Source organism: Podarcis melisellensis, assembly GCF_964234715.1.
Source record: "Podarcis melisellensis genome assembly, chromosome: 1".
NCBI classification, from domain to species: Eukaryota; Metazoa; Chordata; class Lepidosauria; order Squamata; family Lacertidae; genus Podarcis; species Podarcis melisellensis.
The window spans coordinates 129,720,422-129,735,211 of record NC_138528.1 but is presented as its reverse complement, the minus strand read 5'-3'; the positions used below and the strand labels follow the sequence as shown (position 1 = coordinate 129,735,211).

Genomic DNA, 14,790 nt, shown 5'->3' with positions numbered 1-14,790 from the left:
GGAAGAAGAACGGACCCATCTTGGGACTTCTTGCTCTGTGGAGGAAACAGGTAAGTAACAGAGCCACTAAGTACTTGTATAAAAGACAGTGTCACGGCTGATATCTCAGTTTCCACTCAGGTCACTTTGATACGAAGCCAGCATCTGACCTCTGAAGTAAAGCTGTCGTCTATCTCCCTAGCCTCTCCCCCATGCCCCCCATGGGCTTCTCTTGCCAATTTTGTCTAGCAAAGGAAAAAAATAAAATCAGGAGACACAGGTTTATAAAGAAATATGAAAAAGTACTTTTTTCATTTGAAATGTAGAGGTTTTCCTTTCAAATGCTTGTGTCTGCTTAACTGGTTCTTTAATAGTATTGGTTCTGAGTGCAAACACATGTTCCCTTTACTACTGTAAAAAGGAAAAGAAAGGGGAGTTCCATCTTCCCATCTCTGCCTTTGTAGTTTTAGCCGCTGCTTGTCATAGGAGGCCATTTCAAACAAGCTAAAAGCCTGAAAAGGGTCACATCACACTTGGATTTATTTATTTTTAATGAAAGTTTTTAACTAGGTTAGTCAAAATAAATATTGAAAGAAGTGGCTCTTGTAATGACATAGCACATTTTGTTGAGTTCAATGAGACCAAAATTCAACTGCTTTCAGCTGCCTGCCGCAATATCTACCCTTTGCCTGAAATTATGTCCTTGTGAACTCAGGGTCCACGATCTAAAAAAAATGTAGTATAAACACCGACAACCGGTAAACACTGGCCTGCAAGCGCTCCAATTGGAGAACAGCCTTTACCAAAGGTGTCATGGGCTTTGAAGACACTCAAACTCAGGACGCAAGGGAGAAACACGCTAAGAGGAAGGGACGCTAGGCAAATCCACATCGTCATCAACTCCCTCCTGGAAACCTATGTCCCCCCTGTAGAAGCATCTGTGGATCCAGAATTGGCCTCCACAGTCACTTACGGACTCACTGTTAAAACCGTGTTCATGGAAGACAATCTTACTTGGCTACGAGTGATTGCAAAAGAAGAAACATGGCGAATATTGTCTTACTTTCCCCAGTGCTTCGGACCTGCTCATAGCTATCAACCTTTCCCTTTTCTTGTGAGAAATCCTATTAGGAATAAGGGAATTTCCCTTTAAAAAAGGGAAACGCTGACAGCTATGGACCTGCTGTGTTATAGAATTGTGGCTTTTTGACAGATAAACTGGGATGTTGCCCTCAGTTTGGTTCATGCCAATGGGTGTGGTGTGACACAACAGCAAACACCATCAAACATTGTTGCTACTTCCCTGTGCTTCCTGCATACATGTATTTCTGCCCCTACATGAGGCACCCATGAAAACAGCAGGACAGAACTATGCTGGTATACTGCCCCAAATCCCATCACTTTATTCCCAGGATTTTCTGGGTTAATGGGGTTGCAAAAAAAAAAAAAAAATGTGGGGAAGCAATTAACAAGGAAATCAGTGCTAAACCTCCACTGGGTTTCACTAAATTTCCAGAAGTGCCTTTGACATCATGTGAAAACTCAACTATAATTGGGGAAACGAAATAACCCGCCGTGTGAATGCAGTCACTGTGGCACTTACTTCTGCACAGATATACTCAGTCTGGATCAATCCTTTGCCTGTTAAACTGATTTATACTCAGGAAGATGATAGCCTCTAGCTGATCTACATGTTGTGAATACTGGAAAATGAACTAATTATGCAAGGCAAGTATGCAAAAGCAATTATTTAACTTGGCTACTTTATTCCAAGTATGGGATTTGCATTTCTTTGCTCAGAATTGCTCACCATGCCACCGCCACCTCTCTGACCACTGCTATGGAGGTAATAATGGTACAAAGTCCATGCACTTCTCTCCTTATTGCTGTGTCTGATTGCATCACATGCCACTTCTATATTTCAACTGGCCATGACCAATATTGCCCACTGCTAATAAGGCATATTGGAAATATTGCATACTACATCATTAGTTAGCTGCAATAGTTTTCAAGAATTTCTGTATCTATTGTGTACAGATTAGCTTTGTTATTATGTCAAGAATCATCTCTATGTTTGTTCTAGTAACAGCTGCAACCATTGGAGAGCAGCCAAACTCTTACATTCAATTTGAACCAGAGTCCAGTTTCAGCCCTTGAACCTGTGAGTGATGTGTACTAAGGTACCCAGGAGAGTCCTTACCCCTCTCTGTGCCCCATGGGGCCCACAAGGAAGACCAGCTTAGCTGGGCATCTAAATGCCTTCACCTTTGTTTCCCGCAGTAGGGTAGCCAGCTGCGTAGAATATTAGGACGGAATCATAGGTGGTCTGAAAGGCCCAAGGCAAGAATTTAGGGTGAGATGCAGTGAGTTGTTCAGAACTCTCTTGGATCAGACTACAGCAGTTGCACTTCAGCCAATCAATTTGATTTATTAACAAAATAGACATAACATGGTGTTGCAGCCAGAAAATTCAGAACTGTCTTCTGAACTTTCCCTAACTGCTAACTTAACATAAGTAGGCAGGTAGTGTCTCTGGTGTGTTGCAGCGATAGCTGAGCCAAGAATCTGTAGCCTCTCTTTTCACCCTTCTGGCAGATGAACAGTAGGGAGTTTATGGAGCTTCACCAGCTGACTGCTGGTTGAAGACCCCCAGCACAGCTCTTGCTGAAATGTTCCTAGGCCCTGGCCTCTCAAACTGTCCGCATCAAGATGTTGGCAGGGGGAAAGCAACAGCCATCCCTGATTGCACCTTTTAAAAACAAAGTCTAGAAAATGGAAAATAGAAGAGCAAGTTTCTACCATAGCGAAGCCCCCCCCTTTCCATTGCCATTTGCCTCATTTCAGAGGGGAGGGGGCACCCAGTGGATGGAGAAGGGGCTCTACAGATGATCTCTCTGGTCTGCTAGGCATGTGTTGAAGAAAGCGGACTTCCAGGTAGCCAGAGTGCAAGCCAACTTTGACTTCAATGGCCTAGCAATGGCTTTGCTTAATTGCTGGCCTGGAAAGGTTATGTCCCCATTGCCATCTTGTTCCTGTACTGCACTATTTTCTTACTACAGTGGTGCCCCGCAAGACGAACGCCTCGCAAGATGGAAAACCCGCTAGACGAAAGGGTTTTCCATTTTGGAGGCGCTTCGCAAAACGAATTTCCCTATGGGGTTGCTTCGCAAGACGAAAAAATCTTGCGAGTTCCCGCGGGGTTTTTTCACTTTTTTCCCCTTTTCCTAAGCCGCTAAGCCGCTTAACAGCTGATCCACTGATAAGCCGCTTAACAGCTGATCGCTAGAAGCCGCTAGACCGCTGTAGCGCTAATCCGCTAAGCTGTCAATGGGCTTGCTTCGCAAGACGAAAAAAACGCTAGACGAAGAGAATCGCGGAACGGATTATTTTCGTCTTGCGAGGCACCACTGTATTTTGTGGTTTTATAGTGTAAAGTGCTCTGTGATCTTCAGATGAAGGGCACTATAGAAATTTAACAAAAAAATGAAAATAATCAAATTTCAGATTTACTGTATATGGTTTTGTTGCAAACACCAGGTAACTGGTGTAAATCAGCCTAACCACCTCTTAGCTCTGTTGCGAGAATTGGTTGGAACTGCCTTGATATTGCGACATAAAATGTCTTTGCAGGTTCAGCTTCCTTCCCAATAGCATTCAGGTCTGCCGGATTGAGCTAGGAGGTGTCATTTATAGCCATTCTCCCTCCAAATTATTCCATACCATTTGCATCTCACCCTCCCACTGTCCCCACACTTTTTACCCTGACTTTTAGCACTTCCATACTCACCAACATTTCTCTGATGAAAATAGGGACGTCCTAAGGGAAAGCGGGACATTCTGGGATCAAATCAGAAACTGGGACAGCTTCTGTAAATCCAGGATTGTCCCTGGAAAATAAGGGCACTTGAAGGGTCTGCATTTGAGATATATATTTTAGGGCCCAACCAATGATGATTTGTTTTAACTGTTTTTAATATTGTGTTTTTGATGGTTGTAACCTTGCCTCAGGGGACGTGGGTGGCGCTGTGGTCCAAACCACTGAGCCTTGCGTTTGCCGATCAAAAGGTTGGCAGTTCGAATCCCTGCAACGGGGTGAGCTCCTGCTGCTCGGTCCCTGTTCCTGCCAACCTAGCAGTTCAAAAGCACACCAAAAAGTGTAATTAGATTAATAGGTACCGCTCTGGCAGAAAGGTAAATGCCGTTTCCATGTGCTGCTCTGGTGTCGGTGTTCCGTTATGCCAGAAGTGGCTTAGTAATGCTGGCTACATGACCCGGAAAAACTGTCTGCAGAGCGGACAAACGTTGGCTCCCTCGGCCAGTAAAGCGAGATGAGCACCACAACCCCAGAGTCATTCGCAAATGGACTTAACTGTCAGGGGTCCCTTTACCTTAATGCCTCAGACATTATGGTAAAGGGTGGCTAAGAAATCAAAACAATAGTAAAAAGAACAACAGCAACAATAATTATATTGAAAGCTTAAACTCATATTTTTTCCAGGCTTCAAAAATCCATCAAGTTGTTTCTTCAGAGTCTTAACTTTTGATCCTGCTGTGAATCCAGATGTTTCTGATCTCTCCCTTTCCCCTTTGCTTCTATCTCCTGGTCCACATCCAACAGTTTCAGTTCTGGCTAAGCTGTTGTTTCCTGAAGTTTGAGAAGCTTTGGCATATTCTATACAGCACAAAATTTAAAGCCAGAATTTATTCAAAATAAACTTTGACTTTTAAACATATTGCATAGCTCCATCTTTGCAGCCCCATTTTGACACAAAGCTGCAGACTTCAAAATGGGCGACGAAATCGACACTCAACTGTGATAACCCAGTCAGTAGAGCAAGAGACTCTTAATCTCAGGATCGTGGGTTCAATCCCCACTTTGGGCAGAATATTCCTGCTTTTCAGGGGTTGGACTAGATGAGCCTCATTGTTCTGGTCCCGGGGGGAAGGTTACCGCTGGCGTAGTCAAAGTCCGGTCCTGGGTCTCTAGCCTGGAAACAGTCCACAAGGAGCGGGGTGACGTCCGAAGCCGGAAGCCGGGCAGGGACAGGAACACTGGAGGGTCAGGTCTGGGTCCGGGCAGGAGCAGCTACTCAACAACGACGTTGCTCCCGCAACCTGGGACCGGGCTGACTGGCCTTTATCTTCTCTGAGGCCAGGGGCGGTCCTGGCCCCCAGGAGACCCGCCTCTCCTGGCCTTAAGGCGAGCACTCCTCCTGGGAGAAACCAGTTCCCTTCGCCTCTCTGCCCTGAGACTCTGCAGTTCAGGAGAGGCTGAAGGGTTACTGGGCCCAGGGGGAGACTCACCTGTAGGCACTGAGTCCTCAACCACCTCTGGAGCCAGAGTGGATTCACCTGGTGCCTGCTCCTGAGGATCCGGCACTGGTGCAGGCGCTTCAGAATCAAGGCCCTGCCCCAGTTCAGCTGGCCCTGGAGGCGGGGACTCCTGTGCAGGCTGGGATTCCTCCGGTTCAGCCTCTGAATCGGATTCCCAGGCCATCACACTCATGGTCCCTTCCAACTCTACAATTATATGATTCTAAGGTCTCCCCATCTCTATGAGGGCAGCGGGGCAGCAGTGGTGAAAATAATATTTATTTAGTTAGTTAGTTAGTTAGTTAGTTAGTTAGTTAGTTAGTTAGTTATTATTTATTTGTACCCCGCCCATCTGGCTGGGTTGGCGGCTTCCAACAGAACACTAAAATACAATAACCTATTAAACATTAAAAGCTTCCCTGAACAGGGCAGCCTTCAGATGTCTTCTAAAAGTTTGGTAGTTATTTTCTCTTTGACATCTGGTGGGAGGGCGTTCTGTGACACTACCGGGTGACACTACCGAGAAGGCCCTCTGCCTGCTTCCCTGTAACTTGGCTTCTCGTAGCGAGGGAACTGCTAGAAGACCCTCAGCGCTGGACCTCAGTGCCCGGGCAGAACAATTGCCAAAACAGCACCAGAAGAAGCGAAAGAAGTTTGGCGGCTTCTAGGCCCCATGATGCACCATCCTAATGACACCCTTGGGAGCATCTTTTCAGGCTGTGGAGGCTCCAGCATATGTGCAGAGAGCACTGAGGGTTTGTTTTCTATCAACCCACCAGCCGTGGCTCATGGTGCAAAATGGGAGTGGCAGGTGTGATCCTACCCCAATGGGAACGGATCCTGGGGTGTGTGGGTGTTAGGGAAGGAGTAGTACCTCTGGTGGGGAACATGTCGTGCTCCTTCTGGGGTAGTTTGTCCACCTTTTGTCCCCACCCTCAGGGGCACTCAGCTCCCACCTGTAGCACCTGGAAGCTGTCAGCAGACGACAGCAGCCACACCCCAGGAAATGCCTTTGACTGGCCGGCTAAACCAGGTGAGGGTGGCTGATGCCTCTCAAACCCTCAGTGAGTTAGGGACTTCCGCTACATGCAAAGAGAGGCTCTGGCGCATTGAGCAGACGTGACCAATAGTGGACCCAGTGGTCAGGAAGGTGGTTTCTGCATGTGCTGTAGAGGGAAGTGAGGAGCAGATGTGGCTCATCAACCTGGGAAAGTAGCCCTCTAGGAGAAGGAAAGCTCTGATTTCAAACCTCTGCTGACTTGTGGGAGAAGAAAAGGCTAAGGAGCAAATCCGACACAAATCTGGAGTGGAGTTCCTAAGACGGCTGGATGGCGCCTTGTACTCCTTCTTCCAGTGTGGCCAAGCTGGTGCTCTGCTGTCCAGTGAGCCCGAGAGCGGGGTCTTGTTATCCAGCCGGCCAGGACTGACACACACACACGGCCCAGACTTGCGCCCCAGAGAGGTTGCTTTGGTGCTGCTAACACAGGGGTTTGGCTTCACCCCCAGAAGCACACTCCATTGTCTCTTGAGACAGACGGATGCCCACAACAACTGGTTGCAAGGTGGCTGTCACCTACACACACATATCCCCTGCCCTCTGGACACCTTTGTAAGGTAAAGGTGCCCCCTGACCATTAGGTCCAGTCGTGGCCGACTCTGGGGTTGCGGCCCTCATCTCGCTTTATTGACCGAGGGAGCCGGCATACAGCTTCCAGGTCATGTGGCCAGCATGACTAAGCCGCTTCTGGCGAACCAGAGCAGCATACAGAAACGCCGTTTACCTTCCCGCTGGAGTGGTACCTAACTATCTACCTGCACTTTGACGTGCTTTTGAACTGCTTGGTTGGCAGGAGCAGGGACCGAGCAACGGGAGCTCACCCCGTCACGGGGATTCGAACTGCCGACCTTCTGATCGGTAAGTCCTAGGCTCTGTGGTTTAACCCACAGTGCCACCCGCAACCCTGCTTTTCGTTAGGACGTCCCTATTTTCATCTGAGAAATGTTGGAGGGTATGGAGTCATGTGACTCCCCCCCCCCCCCGCAAGCCAAGGAGATAAGTAACTATATTATACAACCTTTAGAAGATATCTGAACACAGCCCAGTATATGGAACTTAGGCAGCAGCTAAAACCTGGGTTGTTTAGGTGCAAATTTAAGTTATTTATAAATTGTGGTTTGATTGATGTTTTTCAGCTATCTATTCACTACTGGTGTTGCTGTTCTTCTTCTTTTAAAAAAATATTTCTTTGTGTTCTCTCTTTGCAGTTTTTAAACAATACAAATTTAAGGGCAAGGGCAGTCAGGGAGGCTCCACTGTGGAGCCAGCAAGCTGGATAGAAATACTTTTGCAAATAAATAAATAAATAAATGCCAAACATAGCGCTTTAAAAATTAGGAGCTCTTTAAAGAATCTCACAGTGTGTTATCTATCACTTGCTAAACGGAACATTATGGAAGAAGTGTGCAAACCCTTTGGTCTTTGGTTCTCGAGCAACATTTAAGAAACAACAATGTGATTTCAAAAGAGATGAAATGAAAATCAAACCACTTTGAAGGAGGGATGTTTTAAGAGCTTAAAGGCCACACTGTGGGAACTCTGAGATGGGACGTGTTCAGAGGGCTCTGCTTGTGACTTTTGTGTGTAATTCGTGGGTCACATTGCTGATAATAGCACATTTTAGAAGTATGATTCTTGGTTAACAAGGCACCCACGGCAATCTTCTTGGAATGACCCTAGAAATAAATAAAACTGTGACAAATTATATTGGTATAGCTGCACACAAGGTGGATGGAACAGACAGCAATAAACAATGTACTGCTGTTTGTACCTTCAGAGACTCATTTTTCATGTGTCTTTCCTACTGGGCTTGAGGTTTCTGTATTCACCTTTGCTCATTTAATACTTGACCCTCCATATTAGTATAAAGTCCGGGGGGGGGTGCTTCTCAACCATTTTAAATTGGAATCCTGCCAGTAAGACTTGTTATCTTTGTTCAGGAAATACCTGCAGTTCTCCCACAAAACTCAGCACCTTCAGTTCCTTGACTGAGCTGTTTCCAAATCTGCACTGCAGTCTTGTGACACACTTTCAAGGGCCCAGGGGGAATCACTAACACACAAACTGGCACAGCGACAAGACAGTCAGAAAGTTAGGGTGCCAAGAAGGAATTTTCTACCTTCTTGCCAGAATAACATCCGATTTCCCGATTGACTTAATTTGCAAAGCTGTATTCATGTCTGTCGCTGTGGATCCTAGGTGACGATTCGCACATTCTGTGGGTCATTTTCTTTTCGTTTTTAAAATAATTTTTTATTGTTTTCTTTAAGTATTCTTTTTCCAACAATCCGTACCATCACAATATTCTCCCTTTGACTCTGCCGAGTCTCAAATTCCCTCCCTCCCTTCAGTTGGTATATTTATCACATTCTTATCGTGTATATTATTCTTATATCTCTACTATTTTACATTGAAGGTATTATTCCAGTCCTGCTAGTTTCTTTAAGTTTTTACAGTTCTCCTTTAAGTATTTAATGAATTTGCTCCAATTGTTCTTGTATCTCTGGTCCTCTTGGTCCCGGATCCTCCCTGTCAATTTGGCAAGTTCCACAAAATCTGTCATCTTCACCTGCCACTCCTAGATGGTTGGTATATATTGTGTTTTCCAATTTTGGGCCAGTAGGGTTCTTACGGCGGCTGTGGCATACATAAACAAATTCTGATCTTTTGTTTTAATCTCCCTTCCCATTAGACCTAGCAAAAAAGCTTCCGGTCTTTGGGGAAAGGTGTATTTAAATATCTTTTTAAGCTCATTGTAGATTGATTCGCAAAAATTTTTAACCTTGTCACAGGTCCACCACATATGAAAATAATCACCATCTACCTCTTTACATTTCCAGCATCTTCTATCTCTCTTTCTATACATTTGAGCCAATTTTGTTGGCGTTAAATGCCATCTATACATCATTTTTAACACATTCTCTTTTAAAGCCATACATCCCGTAAATCTCAAACCCTCATTCCATAATTTTATCCATGCTTCCAGCTCAATATTATGCCCAATGTCTATTGCCCTCTATGGGTCATTTTCAAGCAGGGCAACCCCTGCCCCACTAAAATATTGATTAAAAAAATCTCTCATGCCTAATGCATAGTGAAACTCTTTCTGCCCCATTCATTCCACCATCTGCTGCAGATGCAACTCGCCACCAGTCACTATGAGGCAGACCCACCCACAGACTAGCTAGAACAGGCACCCTGAGCACTGTATGGGGGGGCGAGGAGTGGTACTATGGGCTGCCAGTGGCGTAGCGTGGGTTGTCAGCACCCGGGGCAAGGCAAGTAATTTGCGCCCCCTAACCCGTGGATTTGCGCCCCCTAACCCTAACCTAACCCTAACCCCCAGATGTTGCACCCGGTGCGGCCGGGCCCCCCTGTACTCCACATGCTACGCCACTGTGGGCTGCCCTTTCCTTCCTCCCCCCCTTTTTTTGCAGGGGACTGTATTTTGATTGCAGCATCTATTAAATAAATTTCTCAGGGGAGAAAAACTACAGTATTTTTTTAAAAAGTCAAGTTCCTCTTGAGCTGTTGGAGTCCTCCCTGAATAATATTCACCAAAATGGCAAAAAAATTAATAATCAGTGAAATCATATTTGATTTTCCTGCCCACAGATTGCACTGAGAAGTCAGGAAGCCCCAGTTTGCTCTGATGCTGTGCTTTCTTTTTTTTCAGCACCACTTTTCAATTTGTTTATTCTGGAGAGGCCTCTGTGGGACCTACCTACTTTGAGTAAGATGTTGGAGGACTGCATTCTTAATTTCCTTTGGCAAAAATCAAATGATCCTCAAATTCCTGTCTTCACCAGTGTCTCTCCTCTCTCTTGTTTGCTTTTGTTAATCTATCCCATAATAACAGGTTAGTCATTGTGGTTTGCAAATATTCCCTTTCAGGGGGTCATTTGATGGCATACTTGGCTGAAGATTACGGTAATTTTCCCAATGTGCCAGTTGTTTCCAATAAGTATAATTAAAACAGTCTTTCTGCTGGGTCTCTTTAATCTAGTACAAGGTGCAAGATATAGTCTGGATCCTCTTCCCCCACTTTCCCCCTCTAAGAGCAAAGGGGTGGGAAAGCTCTGCCTGTCATTTGTCTCAATGCACTGGAAATCTGTCCATTTATGGCATGCTGCAAAATCACTCGCACTTTTATATGAAGTCCAGTCAAATTACGTGTCTGTCTTAATTTGCTTGTTGAGGCAGTTTTCTTATGGGAGAATAAAGGATACAGAAGAAAGATCTTCAGGATTCTGTTGAAAACTTTTGAATCATGCAGATTATAAAAGTAGCTGATTCTTAACTGGCCGCATTTCAGTGGCTTCCCTCTCCTCCCTTCTGCTTTCGCTGCCAGAGAAAACGGCCAGATAAGTTGCGCAGAGAACAACAGTGACATCTAGTGAGGGCAAGAGGAGACATCCTGCTTTCCCAGCCGCTTCCTCTGAAATCCTGGGCAACCCCAAGGCCCAGCAGGAGAGGAGCCAGGAGGGCAGCATTGCCAGGAACAGTTGCTGGAATCTCCCCCTACAAGGACCTCAGGTAGCAGGGCTAGGAAAGTCCTCCGCTGCCAGTCAGAAAACACTGAGCTCAGGGGCCAACGGCCTGACTTGGTGCGGTTCCTGTGTTCACAGCAGTCAAACCAGAGAAGCATCTCATGTGCTGCCACACAGGGTCTGCCATCCCAGGAGGCGCATTGAAGCAGCCCCCTCGGGCAGTGTCATTCCACAAGGTGGGGACCCGGCAGCTGCCCAACCAACCCTTGCCGCTGCAATTGCAGCTTCTGGCGAGATCTCACAAAGCTCCTGCAGGGTATTGCGAGAATTCTGTGAGTTGTTGCTGGAAGACACAATGCGGCCCCAGCAGAATCACAGAATTCCAGAGTTGGAAGGGACCACACGTGTCATCTAGTCCATCCCCAAGGTAGGGCTCAAACCCAAGTCTCATGCTGTGCCAACTAAGCTAAGCAAGGCTTTGGTGCGGGGGGCACCTTCCATTTTGACAGCCTGCCTCTGCTTGCTCATATCACAGGTTCATGTTCATAACTGATTCCCCTATACTTTAAAAACCCTGTTTTAGCTTTATATACTCCCGGTGAGGGGGGCCAAATTGACCCAATCTGGGGACCAACTGCCAACTTAGCTGTTCGAAAGCACATCAAAGTGCAAGTAGATCAATAGGTACCACTCTGGCGGGAGGGTAAACGGCGTTTCCGTGCGCTGCTCTGGTTCGCCAGAAGCGGCTTAGTCATGCTGGCCACATGACCTGGAAGCTGTCTGTGGACAAACGCCGGCTCCCTTGGCCTATAGAGCGAGATGAGCGCCACAATCACAGAGTCATCCGCAATTGGACTTAACGGTGAGGGGTCCCTTTACCTTTACTCCCTGGGTGGGCAAATTGATCCAATCTGAGGACCACAAATTGGGACCACAAGGTGGATTAGGTGTGTGTGTGTGTGTGTGCGCACAGAGTCCTAGTTTTCACCCATGCTTTGGAGAGGTGCAGGAGTCCATGAAATCCCCATGGCAGAGGTTAGTGTAATTGCATGTGGCCTGGATTGCTGGAATAGAAAGCATCTCTGTCACTCAGACTGCTTTGCCTACTTTGAAGTTTGGTTCAGATGTAACAGGGAACCATGGTTTTACGACTGTATGTAAGAGCTGCAACAAGCCTCGCTTTGCCTCCCCTCTTCTCTTTTGCAGCTCCAATTTGAAACACACCCAACTCAGGGTTGTTTGTTTAAACCATGGTAAGTGAAAACAGATCAGGATCAAACTGTGGTTTGCTTAAAAGTGGGAGCAAAAGCTTCTGATCTCCTTCTCTGGTGCACAAGAGAGGATTGGCAGTTCATGAGTCTGAAACTCACCACAGCTCATTTGCAAAGTGGGAGACTGTAAGCTCATCCTGTACGGCCATTACATCTCTCACCATTTCCTGCAGCATCTGTGCTAAGGGGGTTGAAAAAGGTGGCAGTTTTGGATTTTCACTTCGTATTTTTATCTTGTGAACCACTCTGAGATCTTTTGATGAAGAGTGGTATATAAATCTAAAAGAGGGGGAGGGTTCACTTAGTTTTCAGGAAATGGACTCATGAGGCAGACACAGACACACAAACACAAAATAGGAACCATTTGAATGTAGCTGTGCTTTGAATTAGACTTTCACTGTTCCAGGGACAGTAAAAGGGGATTGCATCCCAAGTGTATTCACTCTCCCCTCCATGGCATCTTCTGCAACATTTCCTATGTCTGGAAGAGGTTCTCACTGTCCTGCTAAGTGGAAAAAACCTCACCGTGCCCCTCCCACCCTTGGAGAGTTTCCTGCTTTCATCTGCTACTTCATTTAAATAGGTAGAGCCTAAAATTCCCCCTATCAAAATGTGGGCCGTTCTTTCTCTGCTTCAGTATTATTATTTTCAGCTTGCAATCATAGGGTTGCCATTTTTCAAAAAGTAAAAAACAGGACACCCCCCAAAGTTATTGACCCCCATGCTTTTTCGATTGACTTCCCTAAGATGCAGGACAAAGCGCCGCCTTTTGGAAATCCCGGTAATGTCTGGGAAAATCCAGACGTATGGCAACTCTAGCAATCAGGATCTTTAGCTATCTGGTTTTGATTTTAGAAAGTCCTGCATTTCTTAGAGGCCCTGCTCAGCATTCTTCCCCCACAGCCTACGGTGCCCAGATGCGACAACAACTCGCATGTGACCTTGTTCAGCGTTCTCCTCCCAATGGCAGCCACTGAGTCTTGAGGGCCCTGGACGCCCGACAAGCCTTCAGCTTCTGTTTCAGCTTCCTTCTGCCAGGGCCGTGACTCACATGTTCTGCACCAACTGTACTTGGATGCAGCTGGAGAACTAATCTGTACATGATGTCCATCTTCGTTTCAGATGATCTCACATTGAACTGAGGGCTCCAGACTCCTCTTCTCTCACCATATAGCTTGGGAATAGTTTGCGAAACTTCTCATATTTGAAAGAAGACGCCCCTCACTTCCACGGGTGGCAAAGACCCAGTAGAGACTTCCTGCCGTGCCCTGTCCTCTGGTGTCCTTCCAGACAGGCTTGCCAGATCAGAGTTGGACCTAAAACTTCAGTTTTGGACTCTCAGTGTCTCCAGGAGAAGGGTGGAAAATACTGGGATGAGCAGGCCAGAAACAAAGTTTATCTTCTCTCCCAGGACAGTCTTTTTAAAGTTCTTTAAATTAGGGACATGTGCTATATGTGAGTACACTGGTGGTACTTGCTTTAAACAGCAGAATAACTCCCGGTGCTTCTTAATGGCAGAACTTGGCGCTCTGTTAAAAGCCAGTTTAAGCCATGTAAAAGTTGTTTTCTGAGCAAATTAAGATTTGTGAGAGGCACACACTCTTGGCTGTTTATAAAGTTTCCTAAAATAGCCTGATGTTCCAGCCAAAGCTAATGTAGCTGGATTTTCCATGCATCGGTCTGGAGGGAGAGGAGGCTTTCAGGGCTGGTCATCCTTGCAAGGGCAGATGCAGCTGCCCTCTTCAGTCCCCTTGGAGCAGTGGGAGACTCCTGGTTTGACTTGCCATCTTAGGCTGAGTTCAGACTTATAAATTACTATTTATTTAGCTTTTCTCCCTCATGCTGAAGCCAGTTGCACATTGTTATCTTTCTAATAATCCTGTAAAGTTGTTCAGAATGATTTTCCCATGGCTTAGCCAAGGCCACCTAGTGAGATTACAAGAACAGAACAACCTGCAATTTTCAGGAGTTTAAAATGCCATCAAGGTTAGAATGAGGATTTGATTGTGCAGGTACGGTGCCAGGTTCTATAGGTTGTTTGCAGGGGGTTTAAAGTTTAAAAATCTTGACTAGATAACCATAACATTATTTAACTGCTTAGCAGTCAGAATTTCAGTATCAAATTAAAAACTAAATTAATCATCACAGTTTATTAAAAGTTTGGCTATTATTTTATTTTAATTTTATTAGATTCATATACTGCTCTTCAGGGTGATTCACAAGATAAAAATACAGGATAGAAGCACAAGTAAATAGTTAAGCTAGAAGCAACAAAGCAAAAGCCCTCTCCTCCAAAAGACATTTAATAGGTTGTAGAATGTTAAAAATCTTAAAAAGTAGAGACATCACCTTGCCAACAAAGGTCCATATAGTTAAAGCCATGGTTTTCCCAGTAGTGATGTATGGAAGTGAGAGCTGGACCATAAAGAAGGCTGATCGCCGAAGAATTGATGCTTTTGAATTATGGTGCTGGAGGAGACTCTTGAGAGTCCCATGGACTGCAAGAAGAACAAACCGATCCATTCTTAAGGAAATCAGCCCTGAGTGCTCACTGGAAGGACAGATCGTGAAGCTGAGGCTCCAATACTTTGGCCACCTCATGAGAAGACAAGAATCCCTGGAAAAGACCCTGATGTTGGGAAATATGGAGGGCACAAGGAGAAGGGGACGACAGAGGATG

At 45.8% G+C, this 14,790-nt stretch overlaps 1 long non-coding RNA gene across 2 annotated transcripts; it reads left to right on the top strand.

Annotated features, from left to right (window-relative positions):
- The first annotated feature begins 1,510 nt into the window (after positions 1-1,510).
- Positions 1,511-14,255, top strand: LOC309363650. 2 transcript variants are annotated; one of them, XR_014165513.1, is made up of 4 exons: positions 1,511-1,711; positions 10,701-10,885; positions 12,046-12,092; positions 12,966-14,255. It is a non-coding gene; the product is annotated as an uncharacterized lncRNA (long non-coding RNA). The 2 variants fall into 2 exon arrangements; XR_014165514.1 differs by lacking the exon at positions 1,511-1,711 and having other exon boundaries at positions 10,604-10,885.
- The last annotated feature ends 535 nt before the right edge of the window (positions 14,256-14,790 follow it).